This window comes from Thermobia domestica, chromosome 9 (genome assembly GCF_964235325.1).
Source record: "Thermobia domestica chromosome 9, izTheDome1.hap1.1, whole genome shotgun sequence".
NCBI classification, from domain to species: Eukaryota; Metazoa; Arthropoda; class Insecta; order Zygentoma; family Lepismatidae; genus Thermobia; species Thermobia domestica.
In genome coordinates this window covers 171703615-171721678 of record NC_137462.1, presented here as the reverse complement: position 1 = coordinate 171721678, position 18064 = coordinate 171703615, and the positions used below count along the sequence as shown (strand labels likewise).

The following is an 18064-nucleotide window of genomic DNA, read 5'->3' as shown; positions in this document are numbered from 1 at the left end:
ACAAGAATGTTCACAAGGGCTTTGTCCAAGGCTTGTCCGCGCTCCACTAAGGCTCGGAGCCAACTGACGCGCGGTGCGTTGCTTTGCTCGGACCCCCCCCTACATCCTCCATCACCGACAAACCCGCTCCAGCGACACGCGCGCCGCGGCGCGGCGAGTCTCATTACTTATCATACAGACCTTGTATATATATATTTTTTTCGTTTCTTATCTGAACAAAAGATTGACAAGGAAAGTCAAAGAGTATATTATTACTGATTTTTACAACTGGCTCTTATTAATTATCTTTTTTTTTGCTGAGAAGCATCTTTTGTAGATCCTTTGTGATGCAGTTTTCTGGCTGTCAACATGAGTAATATTTGAAAGTTTTTGAAAAATAACATTCTCTTCAAAGTTGTCTACAGAGCGGTTTTTGAAGAAAATCAATAACTTATTTGTAGTTTTTCTTTTTAAACTTTTACTACGCTCCCAAGAAAACAACAAATATTGCTGCTTTCTTCACGATCTCTGGTTTCTTATCAAGTGTACGTAGTTGTTGTCTCCGAAATTGCATGAAACTCAACGATGCATGTTCAGTTATTCACTTCAATTTTACCACGTTTTCTCCTTCGCATCTCTTCAGCAGAATGCAGCAGCAGTCTTTTAAATTGGTCCTCAAGAAATATCCGTTCGAAGTAGACTACGAGTATTAAGGTATAACTTGAGGAGACTTGTCATTTCAAGAAGTTGTTAAAAGTATAAGAAGAATGTGCCGTAACTCTATTACAAAGGTAGACCGAAATGGAATAATTTCACAAAGCTTTCTCCACGTCCACAAGATGAAAAAAAAAATTCAGATCGATCTTTTTTATATATACAGGCTTTAAAGCAATCATCATTCGAAGATGTTCTGTCATCAATGGCCGAACACAAACCTTAAATTCAGCAATTTCAGCGCAGCATTTTAGTTATCTACTAATCAATTAGTTCATAACGGAGCTCTAAATGAGACAATAGGCGCCAGATTATTACATACATATAGCTTGAAGTTGCGCTAAGCAAAAGAGAAAGAAGCAATATCTCTTAGGTCAGTGCTGTGTATTTTCAGCGCAAATGGAGATTACTGAAGTCGGGAGCAGTGAAAAGTAAACAAAAGTTTAGAATAGTTTCAAAAGTTCTTGAGTGACAGATTTGAGTTTTACGTCCCACGTTTATGCTGGCTAGGCTAAAGGAGATGGTGATGATGAGAAATGAATGAAATGATGGAATGAAGAAAGTGGGATGAAACGAGAGAATCCCGAGGAAACCCACGCACGCGGTGTTTGTCCACCACAAAGTCCACTTGGTGAGAGCAGGGTTTGAATCCGCGACCCGATGCACCAGAGGTGAACGCTCTACCACTGAGCCACCGCGGCCCCTTCTTGAGTGACACTATTACAGGGTGTCTACTAAAATTCCAAAATTAAATTTCGTGACTTTTTCGTGACCTTTTCTTTACCAAATCATAAGATTTCCTAACATTTTCAAGAGCGAATTTGGGTGCGAATTAGGCCGAATTTTCATCCATGCGATAGAAACGTACTTTTCTTGCGATTTGGTAGCGTCTAAAGCCGGCCATAGACATTTTTGATGGTGAATTTTGACGTTTTATAGTACAAAATTTTCCAATCTGTACTTACATTTGCACAGTTAAAAAGAATCGTGACCCAAAAGCTAAATTTCGTGACTTTTTCGTGACTTTCATGACCGTTTTCTGATTTCGTGACTTTTTCGTGACATTCGTGACTTTCGTGACCGATAGACACCCTGGTATTATCATTATTAAATATTCTGTCTGTCGGCAGGTCCTGGAACCATTAAGTTTTTTTCTTAATTAGGTTCGGATCTGGAAATGTTTCTTTCACGTTTCTCGAACTTCAGTTTCATCTTTTAACTTCCAATATTTTTTTTTTTTACTGTTTTTCAAAACATTGATCAGTTGCGTTCTTCTTCCTACTTATCACTTTCCTTCCATCTTTCCCTCTCTGGCGTTATAAAAAAGGCAATTTCCTTACAAAGTTGGCCTAATTCAATTGGCTTTCCTATGAAGAATGTTAGGTAAAAGTATCATCTTCTCTCCTACCCATGTGTAACCTCCTCTCCTGTGGGAGATTCTTCTGATCTAAACATCCATATTTGACACAAGCAGGACAGCTATTTCAGGAATCAAATAGTTAATCATTAACAGAGATTGCAAGCTCATGGAAGGTAACCGCTTTAAGATACTACTGTTTTAAAGTGAAACCTATCAGCATACAAATAAAATGGTACAATCTGGGTTGAGTTTTATCTGTTTTATTGTCATTCCACTTTATACTGTTTTCCAATAAAGTAATTAAACCAGTACAAAATGTAACATTTCTTCCTAGAAACATCAAGCGTAGTGTCAGAATTAACATACGTATTCCTGCGGCAGTTCCTCGTTAGTATAACCTCAAAACAATATGAGCGAATTCTTCATGCTACACATCACGTACAATATACACATCTGATGGAATGAGATCCGCAGTACGTATGTGTACCAACTTAACTAATATATTTCAAATATTTTTACTTATTCCTGCATTTTCTTACACATTCCCACAACATATAACATAATTTTAAAACATTAGTTACGAAAATTAGGTATACAACGTTATTCTCTATTTTCCACGTTATACATGAAAATATATTATGTAATTGCAAATATTTTAAAATCCTTTTATATCTCAAAGGTGGATCACTAAGTGTTCCCAGTGCTATGCAAAACGCTGCTTGCATAGTGTGGCGTTGCCAGATAGTGTCGAGTGTTTACTGATGCCAAATAATAAAGAGAGTAATCATGGAATTCTGCTTGGATACTTACTAGAGAAATTAGGTTTTGACCTTTACCGCAATTCCGCTTCTCGAACTACAACGCTAGAATCCAGGAATTTTCTTATTGTGACTACTACAGTAAACGTACAAATTTGGTAATAATGCATTATGGCGTTGGGGGTAAATTTCGTCTCAAAATCTATTTCCTTAAATATAAATTAATATTTAAATAAAATATGAAACATAACACGAAAAACGGTCAAACAATAAATCCATTTCGTGATAAGATTGTTACTTTAAAATATTTTACGCACACAAATAAACATTTCATGAAACGGAGCACTTCTATAAGTAAAACGAATCAAATATTTTCTTTTATTAGTTACATTTTTCGATATCAAGAAACACAACCAAATGAATCAGTGTCTTGTGCTGTGGCTGAAACATTACTCTATCTTATAATACAATATTTATAATATGTAACATTTCATTACGCAGTAGTTAAGGTAATGAGCTAAAATATGTAGGCCTACTGATTTCCGGGTGGTGATCCATCTTAGCAACAAGAAAGTTAACGACGGACTAACTTTGTATTCAATTTTTAAAAGAAAATAATAATGAAGAACTCTGCTTCCAGAATTCTTCTCTGAACGCGCACATAGTAACTTTCGTACAGATAAGCCTTATGAGGGCAACTTTAATAATAAGTTTTAACAACAAATTAATTCAATAATTCATTGCGAAAACAAATGCCATAAATTAAAACAAGGGGAAATAAAAATAATTGGAATAAATAAGAAAACTGCCTTAAGGAAACACAAATAATAATCCTGTAACGCAATTTAGTTTGATACTCTATCCGTCTATTTTAACTTCTTCATCTCCTCCAAAACCAAATTTCGAAGCTCTCTGAATATTTCTTTTCCAACTTTTGTAATGTTCAAGTCTCCGAACCATACAATACAATACTTCATATATAGCACTTAACCAGGTTCTTCTTAGTCGAATGTCAAGCCTGCTAGTTAGAAGTAATTTATTCTTGTTGAATGCCTCTTTGGCTACGGCAGCTCTTGATCTGATCTCTTTAATGCAGTAAGTGTGTTGTCGGAACCATGCATACCAAGTGCGAAATGCGTGTTAACAACTCGGTTAAGAAGGATCATATGTATTTGAGATAGAGAAAGAAAGAATTTATCTTCTTTCCCCTTAATTAAATCTTGGCTGCAGGCCTGATTGTAGAAAGTATTTTGAAGCCTATTTGCAAGCCTGCTATTCTTATTTCATATTGCATCTAGTTAGTTGACACGATTAAGTTAAGTATTGTTGCAGAGTAATCCAAATACTATATACGGAATAAATCAGTATTTATGTTATAGCTATTTTGCTATAGTTTTGCGCACAATAGAATAGCTCTATTTAAAAGTATACATAAATTTCTCCTACTCCCTATATTAAGTTCTGCCGTATGTTCTATCATACCTTTAATAAGATTTTTTTTTTAATAATGTTCTAGTCAATTACTTCTTTTTTAACTATCTCTGTTGTTGCTCTTCTCTTCTGAACTTTGATTAACAATTGCTCATCGGTTTATCACTCCTTCCAACTAATAAGAGAGCTACAATCATTTCTACATATGCAATGTAGCAGTACAAATACTTGGCCCAATAGTGGGGAATGGTAAGCTAGCAAAGTGCCAGCGTTGGCCCTACGTTGTAATTGGCCACTTTGCCGAGCATTTGCCAACCACCATAATTGTCAATAGCCCATACGAAAGAAGTAAAGTTGTAGTTAGGAGTACCAGACCTGAACTGTTGGATAAGTGACAGGAAATTGTTGGCTGACCATTTGCCAACGTTGAGCCAGCAAATGTGCTGCTAGAGTGGGAAAACAAACTTACAGACGAATACGAAACATCAAGAATATGTAGATGGTTAATGTTTTCGGTGGATGCTTACTGTATTCTTCAAAACTAATGAAGCATGCACATACCTTAAAATTAAACACTACATTCCTTTAGAGATATAATATCTTAAATTAGTTTGGGTGTCGAAAATTAATAGTTCATTACCTGGTTCTAATCTCCCATTTATCCTACCAATAACGTTATAGCTTTGGATTTTTTCCAGTTTATTATTTACAACAAGTCTCACTTTCGTAGCCCTTGTGGCTTTAGTATCGAATCCTGGCCCTATACGGTAACTTATTCCTTGTATACCAGGCCTCCATGAGGACGGCATTCTGGATCCTTTCAGGGACCTGCAAGTGTTGCAAAGATAAATACGTAGAGCTCAAATTACAAATTACTATTTCATTGAAATAACTTTCTACATGGATTTTAGCAGAAAATATCAGTTTTGTTATGAATATTCTTGGATATTTCAAAATGTAATCGCTACAATCAGCTCTAATGCTATCCAAGGTTGCTGTTCAACTTTCAGAAACTCACCAAATCCACTATGTAGCATAATTCATAAATTATGTTGTTCATAAAGCCATTACAGTCTTTCCTTCCTCATAAACACGCCTGCCCTTCCGGGTTTAAGCTCCGATGACCTGTTTTACAGCATAACTCAAATTAAACTGTACTTCAACAAAAATAAAATAAAATAAAATAAAATAAAATAATTCAGTTTTATATCCCTAGTTCATGACTCATATTGCGTCTGTAATCAGAAAGGATGTTAGGCAAAATTTATTAAATTAATTATTTAAATACGCCGATTCTGGGCCAATTGTAAATACAATTTCCGTAGGAATTAATATGTCCTTGCGTTATCCAAGACTTTTGGATTTGTATTAACCTTTTCAAGAGGCTGTAAGCACTTATGTGATTCTTAAAGTTTGTAAAAAAGTAATTTAGCAATTGAAATGTTCTGTAAAATATTTGATTATTCAATTGATAAGTGGCTGAATTTATATAAGTTAGTTCAACAACTTAGTACAGAGTAAAATCGTTTTTGGAAGTCTTTAAATCCTTACCACACTTCAAATTTTAACTCGAAAACAAATGTTACAATCTTCTGAGTCTTTCCATTAAAACCAAGACTAAAAAGTTAAGGGGGCGCGGTGGCTCAGTGGTAGAGCGTTCACCTACGGTGCTTTGCGTCCCTGGTTCGATTCCAGCTCGCGCCGTGTGGACTTTGTGGTGGACAAACACAGTGCTCGTAGGTTTTCTCGGGGTTCTCCCGTTTCCTCCCACTTTCTTCATTCCACCATTTCATTTATTTCTCATCAACACCGTCTCCTTTAGCCTAACAGGCATAACCGTAGGACGTAAAACTTAAAGGTTTTATTTCATTTTAAGAAGTTAAATTGTAAGTTTAATACCCCCAGAGTACGAAAATAAATGTGCTAGGGTGGCGTAGTACCCTGATAGAGGGACCTATGCTACCCTAGCACATTTATTTTCGTACTTATAGAGGATCGGTGCTATAGTTATTAAGATTGAAACCCTTACTTTTATCTTTAAGAAGTTATACACATCTATTTTAACTTCTCAGTGGGTCAGCTTTATTACTAAATACTATTTAGTATAAAATATTTTGTTTCTTATTGTTGAATGTGAACGCTAGTTAATGTAATTTTGAATTCAATTATGCGTAACTTTGTGAATCTGCACATATTTGTACCTTGATCTATTTGTGTAGTGAGTGTAAGAAGGAATTTTGTTTGTTGTTAAGATTTCAAAATTGAGTTAATTCTACGTCCATTTAGACAGCCCCCCCCCCCCACACCTTTTCAGATTCAATCAGAAATGGTCTCAATCGTTTGTACATCGTTTGTACAGAAATGTGCAGGCGAAATTTTCGTTTGTACACAATTACGGGCGCCGCCAGAACGAAAACAAAGTGGGGGGCTGTCTAAATGGTAGCCCCCCCACCTTTTGAGATTCAAGCGGAAGTGGTCTCAATCGTTTGTACATCGTTTGTACAGAAATGTGCAGGCGAAATTTTCGTTTGTACACAATTAGGGGCGCCGCCAGAACGAAAAAAAGAAGGTGGCTGTCTAAATGGTAGCCCCCCCACCTTTTCAGATTCAATCGGAAATGGTCTCAATCGTTTGAACATCGTTTGTACAGAAATGTACAGGCGAAATTTTCGTTTGTACACAATTACGGGCGCCGCCAGAACGAAAACAAAGTGGGGGGCTGTCTAAATGTTAGCCCCCCCACCTTTTCAGATTTAATCGGAGATTGTCTCAATCGTTTGAACATCGTTTGTACAGAAATGTACAGGCGAAATTTTCGTTTGTACACAATTAGGGGCGCCGCCAGAACGAAAACAAAGTGGGGGGCTGTCTAAATGGTAGCCCCCACCTTTTCAGATTCAATCGGAAATGGTCTCAATCGTTTGTGCATCGTTTGTACAGAAATGTGCAGGCGAAATTTTCGTTTGTACACAATTAGGGGCGCCGCCAGAACGAAATAAATGTAGGTGGCTGTCTAAATGGTAGCCCCCCCCCCCACCTTTGCAGATTCAATCGGAAATTGTCTCAATCGTTTGAACATCGTTTGTACAGAAATGTGCAGGCGAAATTTTCGTTTGTACACAATTAGGGGCGCCGCCAGAACGAAAACAAACTGGGGGCTACTATTTAGACAGTCCCCCCACCTTTTCAGATTCAATCCGAAATGGTCTCAATCGTTTGTACAGAAATGTGAAGGCGAAATTTTCGTTTGCACACAAATGGGACGCCGCCAAAACGATAATAAAGTATATGCTGCCTAATTGGGAGCCCCTCCCCACGTCCGATTCAAAAGAAAATTATCTCAATTTTTTGTACATCATTTGTACAGTAATGCGTAGGCAAAAGTTTTGTTTCTACGCTATCAGGGGCGTCGACAGAACGAACACACATGGGAGCTGTCTAAGTGGTAGCCCCACCATGTTCGATTGAACCACAAATTGTCGCGATCGTTTATACATCGTTTGTGCAAAAATGTGCACGTAAAATTTTCGTTTGTACTAAAGAATATACGGATGTGAGTATTTTTAATATTTGACCTAGAATTGAAGAAAAGGGTTGGGGATTGCAATTGCTATAATTATGTATATATCTCGGGATTGCTCAAATTTAGAGATATGAAAGTTGTTATTTCGACTTCACATTTCAAATGTTAAACCAGTGTATCATGGTTTAACGTTTTCTGATACTTTACCTAAAATGTAAGAAAGGGGGTTCACTAAAATGCTCACGAAATTCGCGATTTTGGATTTTGGATTAATTCTATATTAAAGACTCAGGATGAAGACAAAATATTGCGCACAGTTGCACGTTGGACCATCTGCTAGTCCTAAGATGATGATGATGATGATGATAATAATATAATAATAATAATAATAATAATAATAATAATAATAATAATAATAATAATAATAATAATAATAATAATAATAATAATAATAATATTATGGTAGAAGCAATTAACTTTGAAAGTACTGGTTAGTGGAACATTAAAAAATGTGTCATATACTATGGAGTATTTACTAACAAGACATGGGATGTAAATACAGGGATTTACAAAAAGAGTGGAAACACCTGGTATAAAAGATTGAGCCATTTCAAACACGATTTGAGTCTGAACATGATGGTGTCGCTGTGGTCACCGGCACATCCCTTGAGGTAAACAGCCTGGCCAATCGAACAGAAGGGCCAATTACAGTTCAACGACCAGTCCGTGCAGGTTATCGTGAATCATGTCTGAACTGATAGAGTTTCAAAGAGGGGAAATTATTTGTGTACGTATTGTGGGAGTTTCCGTAACGAAAGTAGCGGAAATTTTTAGTGTATCAAGAGGTACAGTCTCGAAGATCATGTTTGCCTACGAATGTTTCGGAAAAACCGTTTCAGCGAAGCATCAGCGTGGGCGCAAGTGTGCGTTGCGTGACAGAGACACGCACATTGGGTAGGATTGTGACGAAGCAGATCACCATGGCGCGAAAAGTCAATGCTGAGCTGAATACTGTGCTTACAAAGCCTGTTAGTGTTAAAACAGTCAGAAGAGAACTCCACAAATAAGGAATTTATGGCAGATTTTGCATTTCCAAACCACTCGTTACTATTGACTATGCTGCTATAAGAAGACAGTGGTGCAACGCCCATAAAAACTGGACAATGGAGAGGTGGAAGACTGGCATCTGGTCGGATGAGTCTTCCTTTACATTGTTTCCAAGTGCTGGTCGAGTTTACGTGTGGAAAACGCCGGCACAAGCGTACAATACAGACTTCTGTTACCAATAGTGATGATTTCGGCAGTTTTGGTGGTCCAGTGATGATTTGGGCAGCCATATGCTGGTATTCTGCCAGACTCATTATCACCTTGCATGAACATGTCACTGCCAAGGACCAAGTAACCATTTTGAGTAACCAGCTGCATTCCACGATGCAAATCTTATTTTCAGATTGTAATGCCATGTTCCAAGATGACAGAGTCCCTGCTCATACAGCTCACATCGTCCAGAACTGGTTCGATGAGCACAAATATGAAGTGTCGCAACTTCCATGGCCCCCAGAATCGCCACACCACAATATCATCGGGTCCTTGTGGTCAGTTTTGGATACCCGCTACCCACCACCGTCCTCTCTATAACAACGTTCCGCTACTTTGGCGGAAGAATGGTATAACGTCTCTTTGACAACCATACGCGACCTGTATTTCTCCATTTCCCATCGACTACAGGGCGTTCTGCACACGGTCCTACTTGCTCTTAGTGAAGGTAATGTGCATGAAGGGAATCCATATTTTTGTCCATCCCCTGTAACTTTTATTCTTGAATTTGAAATTTAGTAAAAATGATAACAAGGTATAATGTGAAGGAAAATATACGGAACTGTAGGAAAATATATGGAAATAATATTCAATTGAATAATTGTTGCTTCAAATTTATTGTAACTTAAAAGAATGTTTTAGTGAATTTTTGCTCCATGTTCGATTAAATGAATGTACTACATTCATAGATGTACAATATGAACACAATTTAATAAACAGATAGAAATTGATATGGATAAGCAATGACGTAAATATTAAGAATAATTTTTAGCTCCCGCCGTATGAATATGGGAGCTTATAGATTCCTACCAGATGTTTTGTAGGTTTGTCTATCTCTCTCTTTCTCTCTGTGTGAATGTGATGTTTTATTTCTCCGTAAATACTGATCGGATCTGAACTAAATTTCGTGAGCAAGTCAATAGAATATAGCTATATTTGGTACTTCCTCTGACCCTTCTATGGGTGCTGATATGTGTGTATGCGATACTCTATTTCTTGGTAATTTCAGATCTAAATCAAATTTGGTGATTAGGTAACCTATCGTCTAATTAATAAAGATCGCTATATTCTGCGAACCCTCTCTGACCTCCGAGGAGTGATGGGGGTTACATGTAAAAGTAATGTGTCGGATCCATAGTTCAGAGGGTCTGAAAAGAATAGTGATACTTCTGATGTCATTTAAATACCATTTTAGCCCCCACCGTCATGGGGGTTCAGAGGGAGGAATAATCGAAAACAGACGATATTAGTGTCAAAGGAACAGTTTCCAGGATGACTGAGATGAATAGTGAAAGATTCAATGCCGTTTTAAGTTCAAGTTCAGCCGTTATCGACATAGAGTGGCATATAGAAATAATCAAAATTAATGTTTAAATGGGAATAATAAGGACCAACACAGTTTGTGTTTCACGCTTTGCAAATCGAGAGCTTCTGAGTTCGGTTCACAGATTGTCCCTCAGCTTCTACTCTTTCCAACTACGGTATTTTTAAAGTCCGTACGTGTTTCACCCACTCCACTTAATACATTTACAGTATATTGACGATTATCGGAATAGGAGATAGCGAGAACTGGTGTTTTGCAATCTAGCGTTATAATAATAGGTACCATTTTCAATCTCAGCAATCGTTATTCAACCGGTTAACGTTGATCGCTAAACTGCAAAAACAGTAATACACAGCTGTAGCCCAATCCCCTTTCTTACTTTCTAGGCTAAATATCAAAAACCGTTAAAACACGATACACTGGTTTAACATTTGAAATGAGAAGTCGAAATAACAACTTTTATATCTCTAACTTTGAGCAAATCCTGAGATATATACATAATTATAATAATTGCAATCCCCATTCCTTTCCTTCCATTCTAGGTCAAACATAAAAATACTCACATCCGTATATTCTTTAGTACAAACGAAAATTTTACGTGCACATTTTTGCACAAACGATGTATAAACGATCGCGACAATTTGTGGTTCAATCGAACATGGTGGGGCTACCACTTAGACAGCTCCCATGTGTGTTCGTTCTGTCGACGCCCCTGATAGCGTAGAAACAAAACTTTCGACTTTGCATTACTGTACAAAGGATGAAGGCGTCCGGCGTCCGGCATCTGGTCGGCAGGCCCGTAGCCAGTCCAAAAATTTAGGGGGGGCCCGACCCAATCATATTATACTTCATCACTATATTATAGTTCATTTGCAGGCCTACCGTGAAACTTTTATTTGGGCCAGCCAAAGTTTAGGGGGGAGCCGGCCCCCCTAGCCCCCCCCGTGGATACGGGCCTGCTGGTCGGCATGTACAAATTGTCCGACTATAGGCGGCAGAATCCTGATGGGGAAGTCTCGTCTCGGTCTCGTCTCGATTTATAGAGGTCTGTCTCGGTCTCGGTCTCGTCTCGGTGTTTGAAAGTCCGTCTCGGTCTCGGTCTCGTCTCGGTGTCTGAAAGTCCGTCTCGGTCTCGGTCTCGTCTCGATAATTCGAGACGAGACCGAGACGAGACCGAGACTAGTCTCGGTCTCGGTACCATCCCTAGTCTAAATGGTAGCTCCCCACTTTGTTTTCGTTCTGGCGGCGCCCCTAATTGTGTACAAACGAAAATTTTGCCTGCACATTTCTGTACAAACGATGTACAAACGATTGAGACCATTTCCGATTGAATCTGAAAAGGTGGGGGGGGGGGGGGGCTGTCCAAATGGACGTAGAATTAACTCAATTTTGAAATCTTAACAACAAACAAAATTCCTTCTTACACTCACTACACAAATAGATCAAGGTACAAATATGTGCAGATTCACAAAGTTACGCATAATTGAATTCAAAATTACATTAACTAGCGTTCACATTCAACAATAAGAAACAAAATATTTTATACTAAATAGTATTTAGTAATAAAGCTGACCCACTGAGAAGTTAAAATAGATGTGTATAACTTCTTAAAGATAAAAGTAAGGGTTTCAATCTCAATAACTATAGCACCGATCCTCTATAAGTACGAAAATAAATGTGCTAGGGTAGCATAGGTCCCTCTATCAGGGTACTACGCCACCCTAGCACATTTATTTTCGTACTCTGGGGGTATTAAACTTACAAACGATTGAGACCATTTCCGATTAAATCTGAAAAGGTGGGGGGGGGATGTCTAAATGGACGTGTTAATTCTGCTTATATCGTAGTACTTTATGGTCAATTTGAGTATGAGGTGTAATTGTTGTTAATTAATTCAGTTTTAAAGTCTAGTGGTACAGAGTTACATATAATTTTAATTTTATATTTTCTTTTGTTATTATTTTTATGATATTTTCTAACAAAATAAAGTGTATTTTTGTTAGTTAAATGCAATATCACAAATTTTCTAGTAGTTTCCGGGTGAAATTTACAGAATATACAGTACAGAGAGAGAGAATCAGAAAATGTAGAAAATTAACATATTAAAATTGAAGGGAAAGTTTGGAGCAGCTGTACACGTACAGCAAACTTCCTTTGTTCTAAGTAGTAACACTTCTCCTCAAGCGCACTTTACTTGTAACAATTCGGAACGACGTCAGATCTCTTTAGCATCTTTTATGACCTTTGGGATTTTGCTACTCTTGCTCGTAACGAACAATTAAAGACGATGGTCTATCTGGGAAGAGTTTTGCACGTCTGAAAGTAGTCACGTACCAGTTTGATCACAGTATAATGTAGGGTTGCCACCTTCCCAAAGTAAAATGTAGGATTCTAATAAAAATAGAAACATAAAACGAAAAGTGGCAGAAAATCAGACGACTGCAGTTTCAAAAACTTACAGATATGTATTTTTACGGTGCTTAATTTGAAAAGTATTTTCAAAGAAAGCTGTGTCGTCAAAGTGAGATTCTTGGGATGTTTCTCAAGGGTAGAACGGGTCCTGGGACCGGACGACACCCGTCTGATTTTAAAAGAAATAAAAATAAGAATTTTAGCTTTTTCTGAAGAAAGAGAGAGTGAGGGTAGGAGAGAGGTGAGGGAGAGAAAGGAAGAAAACTGACGTCACAGTACCTGTAGCTTCATCTCTGCTGGGCTTCCTCCTGTTGTTCGCCTGGTGTTTAATATGTCGGATACCGAATTACAAACTGTTCGGTTTGTCTTCCAAATTACTCCCGAAGTGCTCGATTGACTGCCGTGCACTCCCCGGACCGACTCCGTTGACTGTCTTTTGATAACTTCGCGACTATAGTCCTCGAAGACCGACTCCAAAGTCTCCAAGCGACTTCAAAGGTTCCGTGAGACTTCGAAGGCTCTGTGTGTCTCTGAAGGCTCCGTGTGACTCCCTCTTTCCGGGATGGAGGGAGTATTTAAAGACCAAGATCTTCTGGTAATCCTGCTGACTCCAGACACGTGTAGATGAGATGTTTTCGTCCCAACAGGTACTCATGACGTCAGAGATGGACAGATAGTTGGGAAAGTAGCTCTCTCAGCTTTATTACATAAAAAATACACATTGACATAATACATTATATAACATAAACAAACACTTCCACGATTTAGCCACGAAAACACAAAATTACGGAAGAGAAACGTATACTAAATTCTCAGACATACATGAATTTCATAAACTAAGACATCCGAATAACTAGCGTTCTTCGACACATAAGAGATAGTTTTATGAAATTAGGAAAAAAAGGAATAATCTCACAACACCGAAGATAAGGCTGAAGATGTCTTAAAGAATAAATGATTTTGTGGGAGATCAACGATAGTCAATAAATATTAGTCTCTTCACACTCCCACCGCTAAACTTAGACATGCGGTTTTAAAGAAAACACGCATCGTCGTCACCACTATTTTGAAAATAGACTGTATATATTGTTTTGATTAACGTCACTATACGTTAAATAAAATACATGAAGTACACTGTAGCAACAAACAAGAGAAAAAAAAAATGACTGAATATCAGTTTTTCAGTATCTCATTTTTTTAAAAAAAAAAAAAAAAAAGAAAATAAATCTCACACAAAAGAAATCGACGATAATCAATAAATCGTTAACCAAACACTGCACATAAACACATAAAGCACTGAATAACATTCTATGTTTCGAATGTAGCTAATGACACTTGATGTCAACAAAACATATGGAAAAGCACGTGTAATTGTTTAGTGAACTTGAATAACACCTTGGTCAGCAGAATTGAACATCTTCACTGGGTCAGTGTTCTGAAGATAACGCAATTCTTGGAATGTACGTGGCCTTGTAGTTTCAGAAGAATCACTGGCAAGGTGGCCACAAGTTGGCAGCACTAATCAAACTTCTTGACAAACTTCTTCTTCTGAGAGGGAGGGGGGAGAATGACGCTGACAGCCATCTTGTGGAATTGTCCGTGTTCTTTAGAGTGGAGGAGCAAAGATATTTTTCGTTTACTGTTGCTTATATTTCGTGTTAGTATTATGTTGTTGATGAAGAGAGAAAAAAAAAAAGTGTCCAGCGGGCGAATAGGTGATGTCTTGGCTGATAAATCAGGTGAGAAAACTGAAGATTATAGTTAAAACTGGTGGGCGGGTCTGACACTAAGTGTTGTCATATTGAGAAGTTCTTGGTTCGGGTCCATCCAAATTGCAGTATGGAGAAGAATTGGTGTCCTCTTCTTCTCTTCATAAAGTTGTGGAATCTTCTTGGCTTCAAACAAGCTGCGTACTGTGAGGGTTGAAGGGGTATAATTGTTAAGAATAAGGAGGTTATGGATGTGAGTAGGACCATGAGGGGGGTGGAAATTTGAAATGTTAAGATTTAAAATTAGGGCTCATTTGGTACAGGGTGATTGAAATATAACGAGGAAGAGTTATCAAAATATACAGCAGAAGTGTGGTGGGTAAAAAGAGAGAAAAACATGAAAATATAATGGTGGGAAAAAATTAAAAGAAAAATTTCTAAGATGGCGGCTAAGCGTTGATGCCAGTAAACGCAAGGTATTATGGGCTTAAAGATGGCGACGACCATGAAAGTGCAAGGGTAAATACAACAACCGGTAAACTAATGTAGGTAGGATCTAGGAAGGGGGGGGGAGTAGAAAAAGAAGAGAAAAACTCGAGCAGATATAAATACACATAAGTAAAACGATAAACGTAGTGCCCAAACTCTTGAATCATACAACTATTTATGATAATGACAAAACTCTAATTTTTTTTTTTGGGGGGGGAAGGGCTCATTATTTCCAACATAAACCTAACCCATTTCCTGATTAGGTTGGGAACTTAAGGTAACTAGAGGTTGGATTGGGTTTTATCGCCCAATACTCGATTGTGTTAGTAAAATTATGTTGGAAATAAAAGTTGGGGGGGGGCAGAAGGTCTCTAAATTCATAAAAATAGATATGTGCGGTAATGATTGTCAATTTTATATGGTCGTGCGTATATACGTTCTAATATCTTCTTCTAGATGCTGTTTCACAAAATGCGTGAATTGCTCGACATCTCAGTTTCCGTATCCACTTTTAAGAATACACTATATAGTTGGAAATGTACGAAGATTTTACGTTAGAATTCGTTAATTCCAAGACGGTAGAAGGCGGCACTATAATCTCTGTACCAAAACTTCCGTCACTAACTATCAATTCTTCCGGAGGAGGAGGTAAACTCAAATCTGACACTGAATGTGCATCCTCATTTCTGTTCGAAGTGGTGAACTTTTCTGGGGTCACTTCAGGTTCTTGATCTCTTTCTTCAGACCTCTCGTTACGTTTATTTTCAAAACTCTTCGTCTGCAGTGGCGTATCATCACCAATTTTTTTCATTAAACTTTTCATTACTCTATAGAGCAAAATTAGACTTACAATTGCAATAACGGTTTGCACAATGTCTAAAAAGTAGCTCAATTCTTGCAAAGAAAATTCCGTAGACGCACTACATTTTCTACAAAACCATATAAAATTGAAAATCCCATGTTCCCTTAGCAAATAAATAAGTAGAAGAGTGATGATGATATTCCAAATAATAATAATTCCTGGTATAAAATACTCATGCTTATAGATAGGCATCTTAATGGGCGTCTGGTCAATTATCGTAAATGCTGATATATTCATATGTCGGATCGAAGAACTCCAAACATCGTTAAGTAAAGATGAAACATTAAAAAATTCATTCCCTTTATACGTAGATCGTAATAGCATCAGATCATTAGAGACTAGCTGGCTCGGAAAAAGATGTAAAAATACAGGTTCGGTAAGATCATTGTCGAGACACGGAAAATCCGATCTGACGAAAAGATTTCTCTCCACAATTAATTTAGTATTGCATGGTATTCGAATTTTAAGGGCTCCGTATAATCTGGCTTCTTCTGGAACTCGAATAGTTGACACATTTTCTCTAGTCTTCAAAGTTAGAAATTCTGGCGGGTGTGTTAAAACAAACTCATGCGATCCAATGTCTATAATCTGTGCCTCTTTCGAATCATAGCACGTATGGTCACAATTGTGTAGTATTTCCCTGACTGTACTGGCAACGAAAGCTGCGTGAGCACAATTTATTAAACGAGATCGTGTCACAGTGTGTGTAGGTATCTTACATAACTTTGATTGGCTATAATGACAAGCAAGTAGGCTTGTTCCTGTTATTGGAATAAGATCTTTTTTATCTTGAATTACCATAACTAAAGGCTGGATATCAACGGTACAAGTTTGGTTGTATACAGCAAACGGAAGTGGCTGCACATCATATAACTCAAATGAAGGCTGTATTTCAACGATCGGAATTTTCATCTGTAGGTAAATGTACGTGTCGGTGATTGAACAAGTCAAAACATTAATTGAATAATACATCTCCAATAACGACTTATCTATGGCTAACTTATATCCATTTTTCAAAATGATATTCTCAAATTCAGATAAATGTGCGTGCAACACTTTATAAGGAATTATATTAGGGTTCAGCCTAGCATCTGTACACATCTGAATTGTCAGATCATATTTAAAAATTTGTAGAAACTGTACAAACTGCGTTGAAATCGAATAAAACTCTTGAATGAACGAAATGACCTCTTTATGTACTCGATTTGCAAGCTTATTAAGATGATCTCCCAGATCATGTTCTTGATCCAATATTTTTGCCGAAAAGTTTCTAATTTTATGAAAATTATCCTGTATCTGATCTTGAAAACTTAAAAATTCTGAAGTTGTGTTCTGAATATATAAATTGTTTTTCAACAATTGTTTTTGTAAACCCAGTACTGTCTGTTCCAAATGGAATTCCTTCTTGTTTATCGAATCAATAGATGAACTGTCAGCTACGTCACAACACCAATTCAATGCTTTCCCAATGAATCCTAGCAGTGCACGCGGAGATCTGGTTGATAAACGATGAAATCGTGGATTTGGAGGCTTTAAAAAATAATCGTTAATATGGACTTGCAGATTATGTAGGTCTTTCGCAGCTTCGCAAACATCTGGAGCTAGAGTGTCATTTTCGTTGCAAAGCAGAGATTCAAAAAGAGAAGAAACCTTAACATCATGCGGAAAGGAAAATGTCAAATTAAAAGATATCGGTAAAGAGTGTTGGTACAAAATAACATTAGGGAGTTTACGGAAAAATAAACCAGATGTTATTTGGAACTCGGTGTTACTAGACGTCACATGTGGGAAAGAGAAAGACAGGATAATGCAGCTTAAAACAAAATAGGTTATCTGAAACACAAATTAAATATAATGAGAAATTTAGAATTTTCACATGTTCTATTGATTATTATCTCTGCTAGCCTAAGTATATATGTTATTGTCAAATTGCGTTACTTATTTCAATGTTTCTTTTTTCTTTTTCAGGTAAGTGGAGAATCTGAAATTTCTAAAATAAAATTGTCCCAAAAAATGATAATAGGAGACGGATATGATGACGAGAGCAAAAGAAAACTGCATAGCACTGATGATGAATAACTATATCCTTTCCCATATTCTATATATATTGCTAGCGTTAAGATAGCTTTAAGTCAATTAACCAGTAACATACTAATACCTTTTTTCTTTCAGCTATTTTATATAGG

General features: G+C 37.2%; 1 long non-coding RNA gene across 1 annotated transcript in view; it reads left to right on the top strand.

Moving 5' to 3' along the window:
• Positions 1-12933: 12933 nt before the first annotated feature.
• LOC145695211 (uncharacterized) overlaps positions 12934-18064 on the top strand; it is a 332249-nt gene continuing 327118 nt past the window's right edge. Inside the window, exon 1 of the long non-coding RNA XR_014133123.1 lies at positions 12934-14557. This is a non-coding gene — a long non-coding RNA (uncharacterized LOC145695211). The remainder of the gene's footprint in view (positions 14558-18064) is intronic.